Below are 16,502 nucleotides of genomic sequence, written 5' to 3'. Positions count from 1 at the left end.
CAATCAAGAATCAGGGACGCTGTCTTGTTTGCCCAGACATTGAAAATCAGATGGGCTAGACACGTGATTATATTTGGGGATGATCACTGAACTAGAGCCATTACTGACTGGATTCCACGAGATGTCAAAAGATCGCGTGGCTGTCCACCTAGGAGATGGTCAAAGTTCTTTGTCAAGACCCTGAAAGATCAGTTTGAGGTTGTTCGAGTTCCTAGAATGAGCAGTTGCCACTGGGCTACACTAGCACACGACAGGGTCAAATGGAGACATTACTGGCGCCTGCTCAAGCAAATCAATGAGTAACAGGATGTCAAGTGAACAAGTGATAGAGTTAAGAAAAATTTTTCAGATAGGATAAACTTGTGGTGAGAAGATAAAAGGGGACTTGGATGTTATAAGACAAAAACAATCAGAAAGAGAGCTCTAAATAAAGAACAGGGATTTTGAAAGAAAATTGACATGAATGGTAATTCATATGACTAAAGCAAATATTATTATACTTTTACTATTAATTCTTTTCTCTAAATTTTTTATTTTTGTTTTTGGGCCACACCTGCCAATGCTGAGGGCTTATGCCTGACTCTGTGCCAAGGGATTAATCCTGAAGGTGCTCAGGGACCATATGTGATGCCAGCAGTTGGTCATGTGCAAAGCAAATCTCTTAACTCCTGTATTAGTTCTCCATATGTTTTTCTACATTTTAGAAAATAGGTATATTCTCTTTCCAATTTTTATGAGTTTAAATTGTTGGAAAATAAACTTATACCTTTATATTCTAAAATGATATGGGAAAATATTGTACTAGGAAATAACAAGTTTATGAAGCACTTACAATTTATGTGTACCTTTTTAAACATTGATTTCCCAAAACTTAGAATTGGTTCTTTGAGATGATAAAATTAACAAACACTTAGTTAAACTAATCAAGGAAAGAAGTAAGTGATTTGAGATTAATAAAATTATTAATAGAAACAGGAGATATTACAAATGACACCACACATTTGATGGGTCATTAGAGAATACCATAAGAAATTGTCAACAAACTGAAAAATCTAGAATGGGATAATTCTCAGAACCACAGAATTTACCAACACAGACTCAAGAAATAATAGAATATTTGAAGAGACCAATTAAGGAAGGAGATTGAATCAGGAAGAAAAACCGTCCCAATAAATAAAAGCCTGATAGGGATGACTGTGTTAATGGGTTTCCCAACCATTTCAAGAATTAACACCAATCCTTAAAATATTCCAAAATAAAATGAATAGGAAAATTCCCCAAACTAATTTTATGAATATGCATCATCTGATACCACAACATAAAATGAAAAGAAAAGGCCAATATAAATAAATATTCCCATTAAATATTAGGAAAACAAAATCTTGCAACATGTTAAAAAGATCATTTACAATAATCAAATGGAATTATTCCCTGAGATGCAAAGATAGTTCAATGTATGCAAACTGTCATTGAGACATATCACGTTACTGAAATACAAGTCAACACACACAATTCATTCCCTGCCTCCTAAAAATAATGCACATATAAGCAAGTATTGGATATTCTCCAGGCATTGGAAAGTTGCTATAATACTATTTCTCTGCGTCTCAACCCTATTTATATCTGCATGCTGTTTTGTTTTGTTTTTCTTTCTGTGAGAATGCTTCCATTACCCGGCTGTCAGAAAATAGCTTGCCTAGAAACTCTTCATTTCCCTTTTTTAATATCTTCATCATGAAGGAAAGGAAATCCACTTACTCTCATGGACAGCTGGAAACAACTGCTGAATGACCAAGAAGATTACAATGATCTGTACACCCAAGCATTTAAAGTGATGTTCCATGATTGATGGAGCTATGAAATTTTGTGAGCTTGGTCAGAAAACACAAAGATGCTGCCCAGAGTCATTTCCATAACAAATACACCAGTATCTCCTCCAAACTCTTAGGTGAAGTTTTATTACTCAACAATCAGAATGTGACTATATATGGCAATAGAGTCTTAAAGAAGCTAAGTCATTAGAGTGGGCCCTAATCAAGCACAAATTTGAGTTCATATAAGAAGAAGACATTAAGGCAGGACATAAATATGGACAGAGAGAGAACTATGTGAAGACTCAGGGAGAAAAGAGACAGCAAAGAGACCTCAGAATGAACAAGTCTCCCTAAACCATCTTGCAGAATGTCTAGCATACAGAAATGTGAGGAAATTAGTTTCTTTTGTCTAACTCTAATACTATGAGAGTTTGTATAGCAGCTCATACACGTGAAGCTACTAAGGCATTCAGAGAAGGGGATTTGTTTATACTACAACCAATCCACTTTTATTTGTGGTCAGAAACATCACAGTTATTGTAAGAGACACCCATCATGAGACTTAATTCAAACCCTACTGGATGACAATAGATAGTACCCTCAGAACTTTGCTTGAATTTGTTCCTTTCTCAATAGTTTCGAAGCTGTGGGCCCAAACTACACGATGATAGTGATGATGATGCATGTGTATATTTCTGTTATTTATCAGTTATAAAGTAGCATGACTAATACCACAATTGGGTTAGTATTTTAATTTTATTTGGTGAGTCTCCCAAATAGTGCTCAGAGGGTCTAGATATTATTGCCCAGGGCAGTGCTGCTTGTATCCTATAGTGACAGGGACTGCCAACACCACCTCCAGAGCAACACTGGGTGATGTTTTGGAGACTATGTTGTACCAGGGGTCCAACAGGGTTTAGGCATGTCTTGCATTCTCTCCAGAATCAGTGTTTTAGCACAATAATTAATGCAGTATTCATAACTCTGATACATTGGTAATTTAGTTTGGATATGAGGGTTTTTCTGATAGTTTACCTTCACATCCTTTTACCCTTTACATGTACTTTGTTCATGAAAGCAACGCATTGTCACATTCAATATAACTTTCTCATCATTCTAATGAAAAAATGAGGGTCAGGTATGTGGCTCAGTGTCAGAGTGCATACCTTATATTTTATTTAATTTTAGAAACTTTTAATGAATGTTGTTTTGTGCCTTACAATATTTTAACAATGATTTTTCTATGCACCCACTTCATTCACATGTCTTACATTTTAAGGGTCTTTGCTTGATTCTTAGAGCCATAAAAAATAAATAAATGCTATGATGAGTGAAATATAAAAATATAAATATACATTATAGATTTAAGATAAGATTTATTAAGCCAAGACCAAAGTATACATTTAGTAATATTCTTTCATTTTTATATTTAGTATTATTAAAATTATAAAATAAATGTATACTGTAGTTTTTCTTGCATTCCAAAGACTATTTGTATAACTCAACAAGTATTATTACAGTTACAATTATATGGTTTTATTTATTTTGTTGTTTTCATCTATTTGGATTATTAGATTTAAAGAAAAAATACGACAGAATTTTCCCTTAATAAAGATAAAGATGATCTGAAAATATCTATGAAAAAGTCTAACTATATAGAGAAAGGGAAAACAAAGATTTCCCCTCTCACTCATAATATCCTAAATAAAATATGTATGTCTATCTGTGTATATATTTAAGGGATGGCATGGACATAAAGAGAAAACTATGTGAAGACCCAAGAAATATATATATATATACATATATGTAAATATAATATGTATATACTTTTTTTTGCTTTTTGGGTCACACTCAGCAATGCACAGTGGTTACTTTTGGCTCATGCACTCAGGAATTACTCCTGGCAGTGCTCGGGGTACCATATGGGATGCTGGGATTCAAACCAGGTTGGCTGAATGCAAGGCAAATGCCCTACCAACTGTGCTATTGCTCCAGACTCAATATGTCTATACTTAAGGGGTGAAAAAGAAAACATTTGTAGTGACAAATGTTTCCTTATGAGCATATTTAAGAATTTCTAAACAACCAATGGCAGATTAATGGGCAAAGAACTTATGGTATGCATACACAATGGGATAATAGGAATCTAAAGAAAATGTGAAATCATGCGGTTTACAGAAGCATGGATGAAACTGGCGAGCATAAGTTGGAGCAAAGCAAGTCATAAGGAGGACAGAAACTGCATGATTTCATGCATATGTGGAATAGATATAGAATCAAAACAGGAAAAGTGAAGAAATCAAACAATGGCAATCTCTTGGCCCTGGAAACAGCTAAAGGGGTAAAATGATGAGGCATACTGGAGATTACATAAGACATTGGTTGAGAGGGCCTCAAACAATATAATTCTTCATTTTTGTTAAAATGAGTTTCCTGAGGAAGGGACTAGGTGGTGGGAAGGAACTTTGGGACTTTGGCTGTGGGACACTTACAGTGCCATTGGGTGTATAATCATAACACTGTAAGCCAGAACTCTATTATTAACAGAAGTGTGCATCATGGTACCTATTTAAAATTTTTAATGAAAAATAGTTACTATGATTTAATCATATTGTAGCTGAATATACAATCACTTAAACTGGTTAATAAAATAATTTCAATGAAAATAATTTCTACACAATACATCACTATTAATGTGAAATCAAGTAATTCAACTTGGTTATTTATACAAGTTAAACAACTACATTTAATTTTACTATTTAATAATATTACAATAGAGGGAATATTGAATATAGTGTAAATCATTTGTTTCATAGAAGAACAAGTATTACTAAAGTCATTGCTTTCAGATCTATTGTATATATTTGATATCTTGATATATTAATATATTCCCCATCAACAAGTTATGAATATTTGAAAACATGATTTGTTTTTAATCTTACATAAGAATAGACACATTATCGCATATATTTGACAGATTCTAAGTCATAAAAATTAATCTAATGCCACTACATTTTAGTAAATATTTTTAAAAGTAAAAATAAACTTAGAGCAAGATGATCTGCTCAAATTGGGATATTTGTATTTGTATGCTACACTTTAAAATAATGAAGAAATATTTATTGTTCCCAGATGGGTTGATAAGTTATTCAGTGAAAAATACTTAGTTATTCCTGAGAGAATAAATTACCAGATATAAGTGATTTTGGTATTTTATCTAAAGTTTCTTCTCCTTATGTATAAATAGGCATGAACATAGCACAATACCAGTTAGAAGAATTTTGTTTGGAAAGGAAGCAATCATCTAAAGAAGTATTGATCCTATCTTGGAGACAAAGTAGAAAATAGTAACTTTGTTGGCATTTTTTATAGGCCACAGAATGTTATCCTCTTCCATCTGCCTCCAGACAGGGAAGGCAGACCAAATTAAATCAGAATTTTAAGCTCCAATTTGATCTAATCTGCTTGTGTAGATAAAACATCAAAGTTCTATCATGTCAAATATTCCATCTTCAGCAATTTGTTTCCTTATCATCTTTCCTTTGACATTTTATTATTTGACAGGCTAAGAAACAACACTGATTTCCCTTGGAGAATTGAATTCACATCTGGTATCTTTCAGAAAGCTATTCCTGACAGGAATAACAATCATAACATGAAACCATTCATTTTTAATAGCATCCTTAAATATCACATGATTTACATGCACAAAAAGAAAGGTCTGGAATAATATGTCAAAATGAGTTCAAAAGTGATGTATCTGTATTTTTTCTAGAGACCTGAAGGAAAATCTAGTGACCTCAGACACAGTCTTAGCTTTATTCACAATAAATGTATAGACAGATGTCTGGTTGCCCCTGGAACAGGTAAGCAAGTATATATTCATTTCACAGAACATTTTAGCAAGGGGCTATTTAAACAGGGATTTATTAGAAGAAAGTCCTTTGGAGAAGGAAGTTTTGGGATATTAGACAAGGGAATAAATAATAGGGACCTTATTAATTGCATTTTCCTTGTTTACTCTCAGATATCTTTATGAAAGCTAAAAATGTAATCCATGGAGCACCACAAAATGTTACAGGACAATTAATGGATACTCTCATTTTCTATCAGTGAAGATATCAAGAATTCTTTTATAATTGTCAGATATATCAAGATACTAATGATTAGAACTCTAAATCCACACTGTACAACAAATGGAATGCATAATTCATCAGAAAAGGGATGTACCATGTTAATTGAGGGTAATATGTAGTTCTGAGTTTTTCCTCAGAACAGAGGAGGATTTTGTATACCTTCAGACTAATAAATCTTTTGTTGTGTGCAGTGAGGTCATCCTTCCTGCTGATCACGAGTAAGGTTTCTTGAGAGGACTTTAGACCTTTTTTTTTTAAGGTTAATGTTTTTGGAGAGGATTTTGTAAACTTTAAGACTAGGAATCCAGGTTAGGGTCTGGATAATGAAGTAAAAAACCTTTGAATTCAAGCAAAAGTCTAAATTAGTGAGAAGTGTCTACATATGTGTTAGATTCAAAGTGGCCTAGGAAATATTTCCCTAGAGGTTTGTACAGAGGAAAGATATTGATAAGTACCTTGCAGTTTATGACATAGCTTCCATCCTTGTATTAAGTATGTACTTCCACAAGTCAGCATTTTGCTCATTATAAATTTTATTGAAGAACAGCTCATCAGGGCTTACTCTTGGTTCTGTGCTCAAGGATCATTTCAGGCAGTTCTCAGCATAGGAAGTGCTGGAAATCAAATCAGAGTTAGCCCTATGCAACTTAAATGCCTTAACCCTTGCATTAGTTCTCTAGCAGAAGGATATTTTTTAAAGACTTCCCTTATCATTAGAGCACGTGCCTGATAGAGTCTCCATTCAATTTATAGGGATCAGTGATTGTCCTTCAATGAAAATTCAGAGTATGTAAAACTGAAAATAAAATAAAATGTGAACTTTCAAAAATGCATTGCCTATGTATTTTGGTCACTGTTTCTTTTCAGGTGCAGAAGTTTCTTAGTTTAAGATAGTCCCATTTGTCTATCTCTGTTTTCACTTGCTTGGCCAGCGGTGTGACATCTTTGAAGATACTATTAGCTTCTATGTCATGGAGGGTTTTTCCAACTTTTCCCTCCAATGTACCTTATGGATTCCTGTCTGATGTTGAGGTCTTTAATCCACTTTGATCTTACTTTTGTACATGGAGTTAGGCAGAGATCTGAGCCCACTTTTTTGCATGTAGCCATCCAGTATTGCCAGGATATTCGCCAAATACACATCTGACAAGGGGTTGATATCAAGGATATACAAAGTACTGGTTGAACTCTACAAAAAGAAAACATCCAACCCCAGCAAAATATTGGGAGATGAAATAAATAGAAACTTTCACAAAGAAGAAATACAAATGGCTAAAAGGCACATGAGAAAATGCTCCACATCATTAATCATCAGGGAGATGCAAATCAAAACCACAATGAGATACCACTTCACACCACAGAGACTGGCCCATATCCACAAGAACAAAAGCAACAAGTGCTGGTGCGGATGTGGCGAGAAATGGATACTCCTTCACTGTTGGTGGGAATGCCGACTGGTTCAGCCCTTTTGGAAAACAGTATAGAAGATTCTTAAAAAATTAGAAATTGAACTCCCATTTGACCCAGCAATACGACTCCTGGGAATATATCCCAGAGAGGCAAAAAAGTATAGTCGAAGTGACATCTGCAATTGTTTGTTCATTGCAACATTCTTTACAATAGCCAGAATCTGGAAAAAACCTGAGTGCCCGAGAACAGATGGCTGGTTAAAGAAACTTAGGTACATTTACACAACGGAGTACTATGCAGCTGTTAGAAAAGATGAAGTCATGAAATTTACATACAAGTGGTACTACATGGAAAGTATCATGTTAAGCGAAATGAGTCAGAAAGAGAGGGACAGACATAGAAAGATTGCATTCATCTGGGGAACACAAAGTAACAAAATAGGAGACTAACATCCAAGAATGGCTGAGATTAGTACCAGGAATTTTACTCCATGGCTTGGAGGCCAACCACACATGCTAGGGGAAAAGGGAGCTCAGATAGATAAGGAAACACCAAATAAAGGTGTTGGGAGGATCCTCCCAGGATGGGAGAAGCATGCTGAAAGTAGACTATATACCAAACGTGATTGTCACCCATTGCCGCTTTTGCAAACCACAACACCCAACAAGAGAGAGAGAACAAAAGGGATGCCCTGCCACAGAGGCAGGGTGGGATGGGGGGATGGGGTGTGGGAGGGATACTGGGATCCGTGGTGGTGGGAAATGGGCACTGGTGGAGGGATGGGCATTTGATTATTGTATAATTGAAACCCAAGCACAAAAATTTGTAAGTTTACAACTGTCATGATGTCTCACTAACAAAAATAAATAAATAAATAAATTTAAAAAATATCAGAAATAAAAAAATGCATTGCCTAAATCTCACATTGTTTGACAGTGCAATACAACTTAAATAAAAACTAATTATACTCTGGGGACAGGGCTAAAGTGGTGTAGAGCACATGCATTGAATGGGAAAGACCCTACAGAGAATGGTTCTGATCAACTCCCAGCAATGTTGAGTGTAGCTCTGGTAGCCCCCAAGCATCACAGAGAGTAGGTCTCATATATAACTTAATTTTACTCTAATAGCAAATAATTTATAGGCATATAATTACAAAGTGAGGCATCATACTTTATTAGATGCTATTATTTTCCAAAGTTACTATTTTAAAATTAATGTGTACATTTTAAAATTCCCTAAGCTTTAATTAAAAGTTTGCATTTTAATAAATATATCTACTACTAAGTTGAACTTATAAAATGATCTTTAACTGGTTTTGAATGACTAAATACCTATGAGTCCAAGAATTAACTGAATTTCATAAAAACAACATAAATGATAGTGCGTTCTAAAATTTTAGACTATCTCACTTTTCAAATATAGTTGGTAGAGAACACTAAAATTAAATACATACACAAGTACAATTCCTCCGTGTGTGTGTGTGTGTGTGTGTGTGTGTGTGTGTGTGTGTGTGTGTTTGGTCCACATCTGGTCTGGCGGTACTCAACACTGCTGCTGACTCTGTGATCAGGAATTGCTAATGGCAGACTTGGGAACCAAATATGATGCTAGGATCAAACCCAGGTGGGCTGCACAAAAGAAAAGTCCCCTATTCATTATATTATAACTCTAGCCTCCAAGTACAATTCTTTAAGGGTCTATTTGACTAAGCTAAAAAAAAAAAAAGGCCTTCCCGTTGATCATCGATTTGCTCGAGCGGGCCCAGTAACGTCTCCATTGGAGACTTTGTTGTTACTGTGTCTGGCATATCGAATACGTCACGGGGAGCTTGCCAGGCTCTGCCGTGCGGGTGAGATACTCTCGGTAGCTTGCCGGGCTCTCCGAGAGGGGCGGAGGAATCGAACTCGGGTCGGCCATGTTGGCTGCATGCAAGGCAAATGCCCTACCTCTGGTGTAGCTCAGTGGTAGAGTGCGTGCTTAGCATGCACGAGGCCCTGAGTTCAATCCCCAGCACCTCCACAGTTTAAGAGCTAAGGAAATGACTAAGCTACACATATATATACATATTTATATATATAAAATCTCAAGATTATAATAAATTAATCTACACAATTATTTTATAAGTAAAATATCAGTGACAGAAAGGAAAGCATGAGCTGGCTCTAATATTTCACCCTTAAAATATATAATTTAATAGTCTAATATCAAACACACATAAAGAGGATAGAGAGCAATCCTATTATCTTTGAATAGCATTCTTTATTTAAAGGTTACTTCTTATCTGATATAATAAGAAAAAGTATTGTTAATATTGATATCCCTAAGCTCTAATTATGCTGTACAAGTTAGAGTTAGGCCAAATGCCATGTCAAATATGTGTGTTTAACAGAAATGCTCCAAACTCTTAATAATGAAGACAAATTTGATTAATTGCCAAAACATCTGTTTAACGAAAGAGTTTTAAATTTTGGAGCTGAACATGTCCAAAGGAGATAGAATTCTGTAGTTAACATTTTAAATTTTAATGCTAGCTTGAGCAATTCATTAAAGAAGTAGAAATGAGATACATTTGTACATTTACATACATTTGTACATTTTCAGACATTTAAGAGCAAATTCAGTTTGAAATATTGGTGCTTTGAAGTTCCTTTAAAAAATTCTTATGCTATATCCCTCCTTTTTGACAAAGTAAAAGTTTTCAAGATAATGACCTCTCATCTCAAATATCACTTATTTAAGCCTTTCATTCTAATTAGAAACTTTAGTGAACTTGATTATAATCTTTGCTTTAGTCAGAAAGCAAACTGGATAAATCAAATTGATCACTTTAAAAAGAGTACACTTGAACAAATTTATTAAATTATAAAATATGTTTTGCAATTTGAGCGTCAAGAAAAAGGGAAATACCTTCTCAAAACAGATAACCCAGCAAAAGATAAAAAGATGTGAAACTACTGAGTTGACAGAACATATTTTCGCCATGTGAATAGATGAAAATCTACATATCTCAATTTATAGAATCCCTAAACAACTGTCTTAGTCATGACACAGTTCACTAAATTCAGGAGAGGGTAATTTCATGTGTGAGTAACACACACCCACACACAAACACACACAAGAATTATGTTTGTATATGTGTATGTAATTTTACCATGTTTAATACTGCTTTACAATTTTACTTTTTAAAAAAAGCATTGAAATATGCCTAAACTTACACTGGCACATCATCACTTCTGCCACATTTATACACAGATATGTGTATATCAAAGAAAAGCAAAGGTCAGCACAGATTAAAGGAGTTAATGAAGATGTTTCCCCTTCGTGATCATAACATCTATAAATTAATTGAAAATATATAATACAAGTATATGAATAGCATGTTCTGGAAAAAATTTGCAAATGGAACTGCAAATATTTTTTAATGTAAATAGAAAAATCCTACTAATGAGCCTTCAAACGGTGCAGACTAAATTAAACAGAAGAAAGCTTTCTTATTATAATGTAGCATAATTCTAAACAATTTGATAAATATAAACGTACATGTGTCCACTTTGGTTCTTGATAAATTGAATAAGCACACTCTTTCTTATCTCTGGCATTGAAAGCACCTATTGGACACGAATAGGATGAATTGAACATTAATTTGAGATTGAAACAAAGCCAAATGTTATAATGGAAGCATTATTGAACCAGCAATGGTATATACATAGTTTTCCCTGCAACAACAAAATCGTGATTCTAAAGGGAAAGGGATACTTAACATTGGTAAGTGAGATCAGACAAAAGTAGCAGTTCATATTGTTCTGAAAAAACTGGCTTACAGAAGCCATAATTATATTACATATATTTTTGCAAGAATGATCAACATTCGGGCAGAGCCATAGCACAGCAGGTAGGATGTTTGCCTTGCACGCGGCCAACCCACGTTCGATTCCTACACCCCTCTCAGAGAGCCTGGCAAGCTACCAAAGTATCCCGCCTGCATGGCAGAACCTGGGAAGCTCCCCATGGCATATTTGATATGCCAAAAACAATAACAACAACAGAAACAGTAACAACAAGACTCACAATGGAGATGTTACTGGCGCCCACTCGATGAACAACAGGAGGACAGTGTGGACAGTGCAGTGATATAAATATATATATATATATTCCAGACAAGAGGATTGATATTACCTATGTGGTGATGGTGAGGAAGTGAAGGGTCTTATAAACTGTGGTAAGGGTTATTCGAACTTCGGTGGTAGGTGTGGTGTAGTAACAACTGTGTGTAACAACCCTAGAATAAATATGCATAAAAATAATCTTTCCTTAAGAAATTAATAAAAGTAGGGCTGAGAGAAAGTATGGGGAGCAGAGTACTTGCCTTGCATGGTGCCAACCCAAGTTTGATCCCCAGCATTTCATATGGTCCTCCAAGCACAGCAGGAGTGAATACTAAGCACAACTGGGTGTGGCCCCAAAACTAAACTAAATGAATAAAAATGTCAAACTTGTTTATCTATTGTGACAGTTATTAAAATATATTGGTAAATTGTTGATTCTCATATTTCTCCATAGTTGAATCTTTGTTTCCAGATTTTTCACTATTACATATATAAAGGACATTGTATGTATACATGTTTATTTATTCACAATTGGTAGTATTAGACTCATTGGTATTAGTATTAGTCTCATTCCCCTGACCCTGAAAGAGCCTCCAATATGGCAGCATTGGGAAAGATGAGTAAGGAGAGGCTGCTAAAATCTCAGGGCTGGGACAAATGGAGACGTTACTGGTGCCTGCTCAAGTAAATTGATGAACAACAGGGTGACAGTGATACAGTGAATCTGAGTAAAATACAGCTATGTAAAGTAATATCTCATTGCCAATTATTCAATCTTTCCAGTTTCATTAATATACTAGTATATAACTACACAATGCTAATAGCTTTATAAATGTATTTCTCTTCTGTGATATATATATTTTATAAATATATTTATATCTTTTATAAATATATTTATATTTTTTATAAATATGTATATTTACAATATGTACTTTTTGTGTTTTGTCATCCAGTCTGATGCTCTAATATTTGCCACATCTTGTTTCACCTCTGAATGGAAATTAGTTCTTTACAAATTTCAGGTCAATGTTACTGTCACTGTCCTCCCGTTGTTCATCGATTTGCTCGAGTGGGCCCAGTAACGTCTCCATTGGAGACGTTGTTGTTACTGTGTTTGGCATATCGAATACATCACGGGGAGCTTGCCAGGCTCTGCCGTGCAGGCGAGATACTCTTGGTTGCTTGCCGGGCTCTCTGAGAGGGGCGGAGGAATCGAACTGGGGTCGGCCATATTGGCTGCGTGCAAGGCAAACGCCCTACCCACTGTGCTATCGCTCCAGCCCAGGTCAATGTAAGTTTCATTTTTCAATTTAATTTTTTTAGGATTTGGAACTACACCTAGCTGTACTCAGGGATTACACCTGGCTCTTTGCTCAGGGAAACCAGGAACATAATGGGCAACTAAGGAGGAAACCTGGGATGGCTGCATAGAAGGCAAGCACGCTACCCGCTGTGCTAGTTCACCAGCCCCTCCATCTATGTTATTAGGAAAATGATGCGATATAGTATTTTCAGTTCAGGTGCTTTAATAAGGTGACCTACTTACAAGAATACCACACGGTTTTAGTCAACAATTATCTTACGCATAAGACTGAAATTTTTATCCTGTTCATAACTGTTGAAACAGAACATTGTATCTAATTCTAAATACTATGTGTAGAGTTGTCCCGTGGTCATTTTTTTTTCTTTTTGGGTCACACCCAGCAATGCACAGGGGTTATTCCTGGTTCATGCACTCAGAAATTACTCCTGGTGTTGTTTGGGGGACCATATGTGATGCTGGGAATCGAACCAGGGTTGGCTGCAGGCACGGCAAATGCCCTACCCGCTGTGCTGTTGCTCCAGCCCCAGTCATGGTCATTTTTCAACTTCATGTCTCATGCTTGCAACTGCCCCTTTACTACTCAGTTGAAGAAATTTTATATGGTAGCTCATTTCCCTGACTGCCTCTGTCTGTTTTCCTAGCATTTTATTTAACAATAGAGCCAAATAAACAGGGGAGTCATGGGAGACAGAGATCAGCTGCATAGCCACTTAAGGCCTGGCTAACACAGGCATTAGAATCAAAGCACTTTTCCTGGCAGTGAAGGATCTCACAGATTTACATTATAATATCATCCAATATTCAAAGAGGAAATCTCACAATTTCCTTAGCAATGATGGCCTTTGAAGTATAGACATAAGAATTTAAAATATGAAGTCTTAAATTATTGTGGAACAATCCCCTAAAATCAGTTTAAAATGAACCTCTTGCTGCTGCCATCTGTTGCTATATTGGTTTTGTGTAAATATTAGTTTGCATTCTTTGAGAAATAAAAGACAGACCAGAGAGAAAGTTGACAAAGACATACAATTGTGTCAAAAAAAAAATTGCACAAGACAGCATTAAAACAGCCAAGATTATTTAAGAATATTGCAATGAAAGAGTGATTAAGTTCAACTTCCCTGAAAGAAAAGGCAGTTGTGTTTGAAAAACTGGAGTGAGTTAAAGGAAAAGTACTGGATAAGTCAAAGGGGAAGTTAATCAATGCAATCAGACCATCTGTGTTCTCTAATTGGTGCTAATTGGCTGATTGAAATTAGGTTTCTCCCCTCCCACACAGATCAGGAGAGAGATACTATCTATAAGAAAACATCTCAAAGACTGGCTTTTTTCTTGTGAATAAATTCTGGAGGAAGATTCATATCTCTACAAGGCAGAGAAAAGAATATACAGGTCCAAGTTTTCTTAAACAGATGCTTTTATTCGTCGTCGATTGCCTCGAGCAGGCCCCAGTAACGTCTCTTTCATACTAGCCCTGAGATTATATTCAAGGCTCTTTAGGAGAATGAGACCCATCAATGTTACTGGTATTTGGCATATTTGGTACGCCACGGGGAGTTTGCCAGACTCTGCCCTGTGGGCAGGCTACATTCGATAGCCTGCAAGTTTGTCCAAAATAGGAATGAGATAATAAGATGTCATAAAAAGATGTCCTGATAAGATGTCACGCGCTGCGTGGATTTGTCCCTCTGCCAGTACCTTCATGTGTGCGGAGAGTGGTCTCAGCATGGTGGTGGCTGGTCCTGGAGGTCTTCGGCTGCCGGAGCCCTGGTCGGGGCGGGGAGGAAAGCTCAACCCTCTCCCCTCCAAGGGACCCCGGCGAGGAACAGCCAGGCGCAGGGGCAGGAGACTGCACTGGTCTCGTCCGGGAGCTGGATTTTATAGTCTCTGAGTCTTGGCCGTTGATGGGATTACACGGCCTAAACAGATGTTTAAGAAAAAAAAGGGTTAGTTAAGGGCCTGCTGTGAGGCAGAAACCTGTCTACATTTTAGTCAAAATGACAGAAACTGAATAACCATCTTGGTCAATAGATGTTAAGGGTCTGTCAGGTTGTCAATGTTGAACAGGATGACAGAAAAATGGGGAATAATGGAATAGAAGTGTTGTGCTGAATTTTGAGGAGAGTTCCCATTGTAAGACTCTTCCAGCAAAAATTCTTCAGCTAAGTACCCAAAAGAATTGCTAGCAGATGCCAACACAACAAATGAGAATAATCATTGTCAATTGTCTTCAAATTAATTTATTTCCTTTAATGTAGACTCTGACTAATCAGATCACTGAGATCAGACGAGAAAAAGTTTCTTCTTCATATTAATATTATTTTGGGTTTGTGGCCACACCCAACTGTGCTCAGAGCTTATTCCTGACTTCTAGAAGGAATCACTCCTGGCAGGCTCAGAAAACCAAATAGTAAGCTCGTGATTGAATCCTTGTTGGCCATTAGCAGAGCAAGCTCTATACCCACTTTACTATCCCTCTAGCCCCCAAATAACAACTTTTAGATTATATATATATATATAATTTAAATTATTTTAAATTTATAATTTATAATTTTAGTTATTTTTAAAAATACCTATTTAACCCTGACTATTTTGAATTTTCTGTGCTTGTTTCTGTTGATCTAATAGTTTAAAAGCAAATTAAACAGGGGTGAGAGATACTACAGTCGGAAAGGTCTTGCACGTGGCTAACACAGTTTCAATGCCTGGCATTCCCATATTGTCCCTCAAATTCCTGCCAGGAGTGACTCCTGAGCACAGAGCCAGGAGTTAGCCCTGAAGACCACCAGGTATGACCCTCCTCCCTCATTAAATTAACTGAACCACAGACACATAATTAAAATACTTTCTGTAACTAGTTTCTGGGAAATATACTTAGGATATATATGAAGAAAAGACAAGTTGATGTTTATAAAAGACTGAAGGACAATAATAGAATTATAATAAAATGATTATAGTAAACAAATTCTCATTGTAAATATAAATTTCATGTAACATGTAGATTCTAGAAAATACAGGTATGAAAATATAGTTTTGAGTGTCTATACTATCAAAATATAAAAAAGAATAATTATATTAGTTGCATTTGCAGTAAGTTAATCTGCATGAAAATTAGAAATTTAGATGGTGGTAGAGGATTAGTGCCATTTTGGTGGTGGGTAGAACTTGGTAATATTGTACTTCTAACACATATAGACACTGAAGTCTTATACATCAATGTTACTTTAATAAAAATAGAGAAAATTTGGCAAAAATTAGAAGTATAGATGTATTAAGTTTGAAAATGACTGATATTTTACAAAGAATTCTGAAAAAACCTATAAAATATCACTGGCACCTTTGAGAAAATCATTACAAGCATAGTGTCATTGCAGAATTATTCTGCATAAATCCATGATTGCATTTCAGACAAAATTTAAAAAGTTACATGTTTTATCTTTTTTGTAGAAGTATGAGCTCTTAGGATAGGAGCCAAACACCAAGAAGGGTTTAAAACTCTTTGCTTCCCAGGCATCTAAAAATTCCAAAAAGTTATTAATTGTATAAAGCACCAATTTATTTGTTGCACACTTACTGCTTTGTTATATGTGAACATATAACAAACTGAAGGAAAAATAAGTAAATATTACTTAAGTTGTGCCAAAGATGACACTGAATAGCTCAGGAAAACACACTGCATACTGCACTGCTTCCTAGCACCAAGCAAGGT

The sequence above is a fragment of the Sorex fumeus genome, unplaced genomic scaffold (assembly GCF_029834395.1).
Source record: "Sorex fumeus unplaced genomic scaffold, SorFum_2.1 ptg000051l, whole genome shotgun sequence".
Lineage (NCBI taxonomy): Eukaryota > Metazoa > Chordata > Mammalia > Eulipotyphla > Soricidae > Sorex > Sorex fumeus.
The sequence above is the reverse complement of the archived record's forward strand: the minus strand, read 5'-3'. Positions refer to the sequence as shown.